At 39.4% G+C, this 7,308-nt stretch overlaps 1 long non-coding RNA gene across 1 annotated transcript; it reads right to left on the bottom strand.

Moving 5' to 3' along the window:
• Window positions 1-796: 796 nt before the first annotated feature.
• On the bottom strand, window positions 797-2,623 carry LOC145156540 (uncharacterized). The gene is made up of 5 exons (XR_013736774.1): window positions 2,093-2,623; window positions 1,853-1,942; window positions 1,628-1,730; window positions 1,012-1,125; window positions 797-860 (listed from the first exon to the last, which is right to left on the bottom strand). It is a non-coding gene; the product is annotated as an uncharacterized LOC145156540 (long non-coding RNA).
• Between the last annotated feature and the right edge of the window lie 4,685 nt (window positions 2,624-7,308).

Here is a 7,308-nt window from a genome sequence, read left to right as displayed (position 1 = left end):
TAGGTATCTCTCCTAGATTATCTCTCGACTCAAAACTCTCTCTCTCTAGGTGATTCCTGCTAGATACTCTTACTCAGCACATACTCAAAAGCACATCACAGATAGCAGCAACTCCTAGGCTAAGGCATCACAAATCAGGCAACTCTAGTCCTAAAATATGAAATACCTAGCCTATCTCTAGCATGCATAATATCTCATAAAATATCGCATAGCACAAAGTAAGGGTATTTTGGGAAATCCCCGTTCGGGCTCTACTACTAGAAAAACAGCCTTTTACGACGCGCAATGCGTGTCGTAAAACGCTCAGACGACGCGCAAATGCGTGTCAAGGAAGGCCCTGTCATAACGAGAGACTACATGCTTTTGTGCGTCGTCTATTTACGACGCGCAGTTACGACATGCATTTACGACGCGCAGTTATGACACGCAATACATATCAAGGAAGGATCTTTCATAAAGAAAGACGACACGCATTTGCGTGTCGTAACCTTCCGACGCGCGTGTTTATGACACGCAATGCGTATCAAGGAAGTCCCTGTCATAAAGGAAGACGACACGCCATTGCGTGTCATAATTTTAAATGTTTTAAAAATATAAATATTTTTGATAGAATTACTAATTTTCAAATTAAACAACAGATTGAAATTATCATAATACAAAATAAAATACAATAAATAAGAAAGATAATTCATTGCACTAATATGTCAAATACAAATAATCATTCCAATAGTAAGTAAATGTAATACATTGCTAATATTGCATAATATTTATTATAAAAAAACAAGACATGTACAACCGGTTGGATCCCTTTGAATGCTTGATTTTCCATCAATTCCTCCTAATTGTCCGCCCCACTACCCCTGCAGTTCAATCAAGACACCTAATCAATAAAAAACTTCAACAATTAATTTCTTTCCTTTTTAAAGTTAGTTCTTTTACAACAAAGAAAAAAAGGTTAAGGGAGAATAAGGAAATATTGAATGGGTAACAGTGTTAGCAATGCCACCATACCTATAAATTCAGTATAAACCTTTTGTACTTTGCGTGTAATAGTCATTGTGAGGGGTAAAACGGTCCTAATGCCACTAGTAGTGAATTAAACTATTCTTCCTTTACCCTCTAATGCTGAAAAAAAAAGAATCTTATAAGTAATTTACTAGACTTAGACCACGGTACAAAGAACCATGGTGCTCCATCACATCTAAATAGAACCACGGTACAAAGTGATCAATCATTTTTTATTCATTAATTTTGAAGAACTTGAGAGTACTAAATAGAAAACAACAAAATAAATGCTTACAATCAAGTGGATTGTCACAGAACTACCATTGAAGGGATATATCAGAGTGAGTTATCAAATTTAAAAACCTTTTTTTATAATGAATTTTGATGTTTATGAAATACCAACCACGAGGTCCCAAGGACAACAAACTGCTGCAGCCCCATCTATAAGAATGTTATCACCATCTGCACCTAGATATTTTACCTTAAATTAGGATTACTTAATGCTAGTCAACTAATTTAACATGTTCATGGATTGGTTAATTAATCTCATATGAAGTGTGTGAATTTGGAGAGTCATAGTCGACAAATTCAATATAGTTTGGAGGATCTTAGAGATTAATACCATCATATTTGCTCCAAGACTTTTTCCAACAGTGGAAAAAGGAAAACATGGGGATCTAGAGCGAATATGTTTGACTACTTTGCGTAAATCTGCCATCCACCCACTATTATAAAAGAAATCAGTCTGCTTAGACATGCATATTGCAAAATGGAGACAATATCATGTTAAACAGAGTATAAGATAAGTTATTGGAAGCATGAACAAAGAAATTAATTAAACACATACGTTTAATGGAACTCCCCCAAGGCCTCAATGGTTACTAACGACCACATTCCAGCCACCTCTTGCCACGTAGAATATGAGATGTTTAATGTACTGTCATGTACATTATAGAAGTCAGAGGTGTGGTTTACCATTTTTTTTACATAGCAGTCAATGACGAATAGAAAATTTTACATTTGAATTTTAATAACGATTTTTTATTATAGTTCAATTCGGTTACAACTAGAGGATAGAAAAACTTACAACATAATCAAAATCACTTGTGAGTCTGGGGATCAAAATGGCAATGGGCATGTTAGAAACTTGATGAGCTTCATCCTTTACCTTGTTTTCCTTTTCAATGACTGTAAAAAGAAATGAAATTGAAAAATATTTTACACATATGCCTTTGATTATACCATATACAAATGGGTTTTTGTACCCTAGGTTGGGCCACACCAATCAGTCTCAAAAGCATTACGTGGAATTTAAATCATATATATAATGTTACCAAGTCAAAAAGGTTTGATGTTACCGAAGCTGCTATAGGTGCTTTGGTCACGAGGCTGGTATAAAGGTTGTTCTTTATGACTTATGTTAATTTCTCCACATTACTTCCAAAAACGGTTACAATTTTCATATAACTGGTAATAACTTCCGAAATTGATGTTTATGTTGCACGAGACAATGAAACAGGCATGCTAAAGCCCATCAATTTTTCCTTATGCAAATCTCTTAACCACTAAATGTACAGCATCTGAGAAATCCGTTGCAATACAAGTTCCCAAGCTTTTCAGAATCTTCATGAAATAAATACAAAATTCATGTTCAAGAAAAGATATTTGAAGCAAAATAGATCTAGAAAATCCTTTTGAAATGAAGAAGAATATGATCGTATGAAGAAATGAAGATGAATAAGGAGTGGAGTATGTGGTCTTACCCGATTAAGATTGAGGAGCTACTGTAAGAGCTAGGGTTCCAGACACCGAAAAACTCTGAGAATCGGATTTAAGATAAGAAACCAATTGACCGAAATTTGATGACTTAGGCGGCGAAATGGGTAGATTCGAAGATACAGATGATGATGCTCTTGTAGTAACTACATGAGTGGGAATCTTCAATGTATTTCGAGATCAAAATCAAAATGTCACCATCGTTAGATTAACTTCCTGGCACAAGATCTTGTTCGATTAATTTTCTGAAGGAAGAAGAAGATATAAGAACCAAGGTCGCCGACAGGTGGGGTGAGCGGAGGTAGTGAATGTTGCAGAGAGCACTCCCGTTTGGTTTCTTCTTGAAAAAAAGCCCTAGATATTTTTTGATAAGATAAACAGTGGGACACGTGTTTATTTTAAGAATTATAAAGCAACACGCATACACGACACACCTTTTATGATGGGTGCCCTCCGCATTTTTTTTACACTAATTTAAGGGTGCCCTCCGCATTTTTTTTACACTAATTTAAGGGTGCGCAAAAATGCGTGTCTTGAATCCTTCAGATTTTAGGAGAGATGATGTTATTTTTAGGATACACACTTTTGCGTATCATAAATCACAATGTGTCATTGTTTGCACTTCATTAAAGTCATATATTCTAGTAGTGTAGATCTGGCTGATTGTACACACTGCTCCAACTCGTTTTCTCTTAAACTCTTTCTCGTTTTAGAAAAATTTATCTCTTTTGAAAATCTTTCTCAAATCCTCAGTTTGAGTCCAGATATACCCGAAGGTCTATCCGAATCCCTCAAACCTAGGCTCTGATACCAACTTGTAACACCATAAATTTTTAAACAAAATTTTCATTTAAAAATCACATAATTCTCATAACACATTTCACAAAAATTCCATTTATTTAAATGACAAAACACAACTCCATAATTATTTAATTACTAACCCAGGATCCTCAAAACATGACTCTTTCTCTGGTATGTACAATCAAGCCGGCGCCTTCCCGCTAACCTGATAAGAACCTGAAACACATAACACATAACACGGTAAGCACGAAGCTTAGTGAGTTCCCTAAAATACCACATACAACATATTAGCCACCCGAGGCTATAAATCTGTAAGACCATCTGGTCAATGTGTCTCAGTGGGACCCTCCAGTCCCACAACTCTGGTGGACCCTCCGGTCCTAACTCTGTAAGCTCTAAGTAATACATATCATAAATCACAAAGAAATAATGTAGGATATCATAATACACAAATAAGCACATAAGACATCTCAGTCACACACAAATACCACTCATGGTAAAGTATAGTGAGAAGACTCACCTCGAGGCACGCAAGCAATTATCCCTGTACTCGAATCTCGAACTAGCCACCGCCTAACACATAGGGTAAATATTATCTAATTAACACTCCATTCTCAAATCTAAGTAAACCAAAGGTTACTCTTTCTCTCTCTAACTCCGGAAGTGGGTAAAAGACCATTTTACCCTTCAATGGTCTCCGTTACTCAGGTTTGACCAACTAGAAGTCAAACTCGAGTCAACAGTCCTTGTTTGACCCGACTCGTCGAGTGCACTCATACAACTCGTCGATTCCCCTCCTTTCCTCAGAAGTCTCAAGAAAGTCCAAATCAGCTCGTCGAGTTGACCCCCAAATCACCGAGTTATCGCATGACCAAACTCATTGGGACAAAACCTAACCGACTCGTCGAGTCAGTTCATGGACTCGGCGAGTCCCTTCAGTCTGTTTTCTCATTCAGACGTTTTAAGGCAGATCTACTACCCTAAATTCTAGATCTAGCCTCCCAAGGCTCGAATGTTACGTAAAGCTTCGATCTTTACGTTCATGCATGGCATACTTGCTCCATAATGCCAATACAAGTTCTAACAAAGGTTACGTGCTCAAGGTCTTGTCTCTAACTCAATAAATTTTGGGTCTTTGGGCTCACAAGGCCTCCTACAACTCAGATCTGAGGTTTCAACCTCAATCATCCTCAAAGATCACAATGACACCAAAAAGAATGGGAGAAACCCTAGAAACTTCCCTAAACCAAAATCTTCATAAGGAGATGATCAAGTTAGCATCTTTTTACCTCCAACTGAAGCAAAACTCTGAAAAATCTCTAGATCCAAAGCCTCCTCTTGAACCAAGATTTGATGCTCTCCACTTCTCCTTCAACAATGCACTAAAATCCACAAGATTATCCTCTTTCTCACTCTCTATCTCAAATGGACGATTAGGGTTTCTCCCAAGGAAGTAGCGTGACTGGTGAGGCGCAAATGGGGCTATAAGTTCCCTTATATAGGCCCCAACCCCGGGAAATTAGGGTTTCTCTGCCCAACGCCTACTCGACGAGTCGGCTTTCTGACTCGTCGAGTCCATTCATTAATCCCACGTGGACACTCGACTCTACTCGACGAGATGGACTCACAACTCGCCGAGTTACTCCATGAATCTCAGATTAATCACACAATAATATACCTGAAATTCCGGATGTTACAGCCTCAATGGCTGGGGCTCCCAAAGAATCACCAACTGACTCCCACCAATCTCTGGCTCTGTCCCTCAAACATCCCGCAGCGTACCAGACCTTCAACCCCTCAGGGCAGAAGCTCGTCAACAGGGCAGACTCCATGTATGCAATCCATCTCCTGGCCACAATGGGGTCCTTCACCTCGTGGAAGTCTGGCGCACCGCATCCCCTGAAGTCCTTAAAGGACAGTGTGCGCGCCCCTGACTGGCTAACCGCCCAGTCACTCCTAAACGCCTTGAGGCGATCCTCCATCATCTCAATAATCCCCTCCTTGATCGACCTGAAAATCGTTGGGGTCGAATCAAGGATGCCTCAAGTGATCTCAGAAGCAATGAACTCGCGTAGTCCCTCATCAACTGGCTCGACACCTGATCCCGAACCTGATCCTGAGCCTGATCCTGACCCTGAACCTCTTCCTCCTTCGTGTCGCGTAATCATCACCATTCTGAAACAAAACACATAATTGGTAGGGTCATACATAAACTCAGAAGATTTCACATACTACCAGTTCCCTGGTTCTATCTCGGCCCTCCTTGACTCGAGTACGAATCCTCTGCTTTCAATAGTATGGGCCCATACTACCTTCCACATCTATTCGTACTTTTCTCAAAGATTGCCTTGACTTTACCAAGTCCCTTCCACTACTACTGCTCTCTGCACTATTCTCATCCTAGGCTTACCCAAGGGTAACTCTCCGACCTACTCTCCGTCATCAGCTGCATAAGGAATCTCTGCTACCTTTACCTAACTAGCTTGCGAATACCATAACATATTACTAAGAGCAGATAATTCTTCAAATGAGAGGTCCTACCCTACAACGGTTGGACTCAGACAAGAGCTGCACAATAGGGCTAGACCTAACCTTTTGAAATTATTTCGTTCTTTCAATATGTAACTTAACGTATTCGTTTACTTGTTAGCTAAAGATAACTAGAACTCCTAAAAGCACAAAGCAAGCAGCATTCGAGCATTGAGTAACAATACTAAGCAGATCCTATTCAGGCAATCATATTACTGATTAATCAGCTCTAGCATATAATTCAATAGGCACATATAGCAGGCACATAAGGCATCTTCCTAGATCCTTAACCCTAATCTAGCATGCAGTTCTCATACAAGGGCAACAAGCATATAAAGGATCATTCCTAGATCCTTAGCCCTAATCTAGCATGCGATTCTCATAATCATATCACATCATATCATAACATGTATGGGTATCTTGGGGAAAACTTACTTGAGCTCGGCCGGTCGCACGCATCACACACCTTGTTCTTTCTCAAAACTCCTTATTTTAAATCTTGGAAAAATTATTTCGTTATAAAAATCTTTCAAATCCTCGATTTGAGTTCAGACACCCCCAAAGGTGTGTCCAAATCCCTCAAACCAAGGCTCTGATACCAACTTGTAACATCCCAATTTTCAAGACCAAAAATTTTCGTTTTTAATGTAATACTTATAAAACCATTTATTGAAAAACAACATCATCAGCATGTCAACTCATCACATGACCCTAAAATCATAACAGAAAGTAGTAATAATGTCAACTCACTTCCTTGAACTCGCCGAGTTCATCTTCATCCGTATGAAGGTGTTTAGTCTATGAATCGTCGAGTTCTCCGTGAACTCGTCGAGTCCATCTTCATGTGGTTGGGACATTGCCTTGAACTCGCCGAGTTCCTCCTTGCACTCGTCGAGTCCTTCGATCTTCAAGTCCATAACAAACCCAACAGGCTGAGTTTTCCTTCAACTCAACCAACGACCATTTCCAGAAGAGGTTTGGGCAGGGGGAATCTGTGACCCGACTCGCCGAATTCCTCTTTGTCCAAAACTATACAGTCGATTTCAGTGGGTCTTAATGCATCCAAATCATAGATCTGACCTCCTAGGGTCCATTTTATACGTAAAGCTACGAACTTGATGTCCATGCATGGGGTTTTTGGCTCAAAAGGCTATAAAATGGGGTTTATAAGATGCATGGGCTTCCCATGGCCATAAA

This window comes from Lactuca virosa, chromosome 2 (genome assembly GCF_052849685.1).
Source record: "Lactuca virosa cultivar CGN04683 chromosome 2, Lactuca_virosa_CGN04683_v6, whole genome shotgun sequence".
NCBI classification, from domain to species: domain Eukaryota; kingdom Viridiplantae; phylum Streptophyta; class Magnoliopsida; order Asterales; family Asteraceae; genus Lactuca; species Lactuca virosa.
The sequence above is the reverse complement of the archived record's forward strand: the minus strand, read 5'-3'. Positions and strand labels throughout refer to the sequence as shown.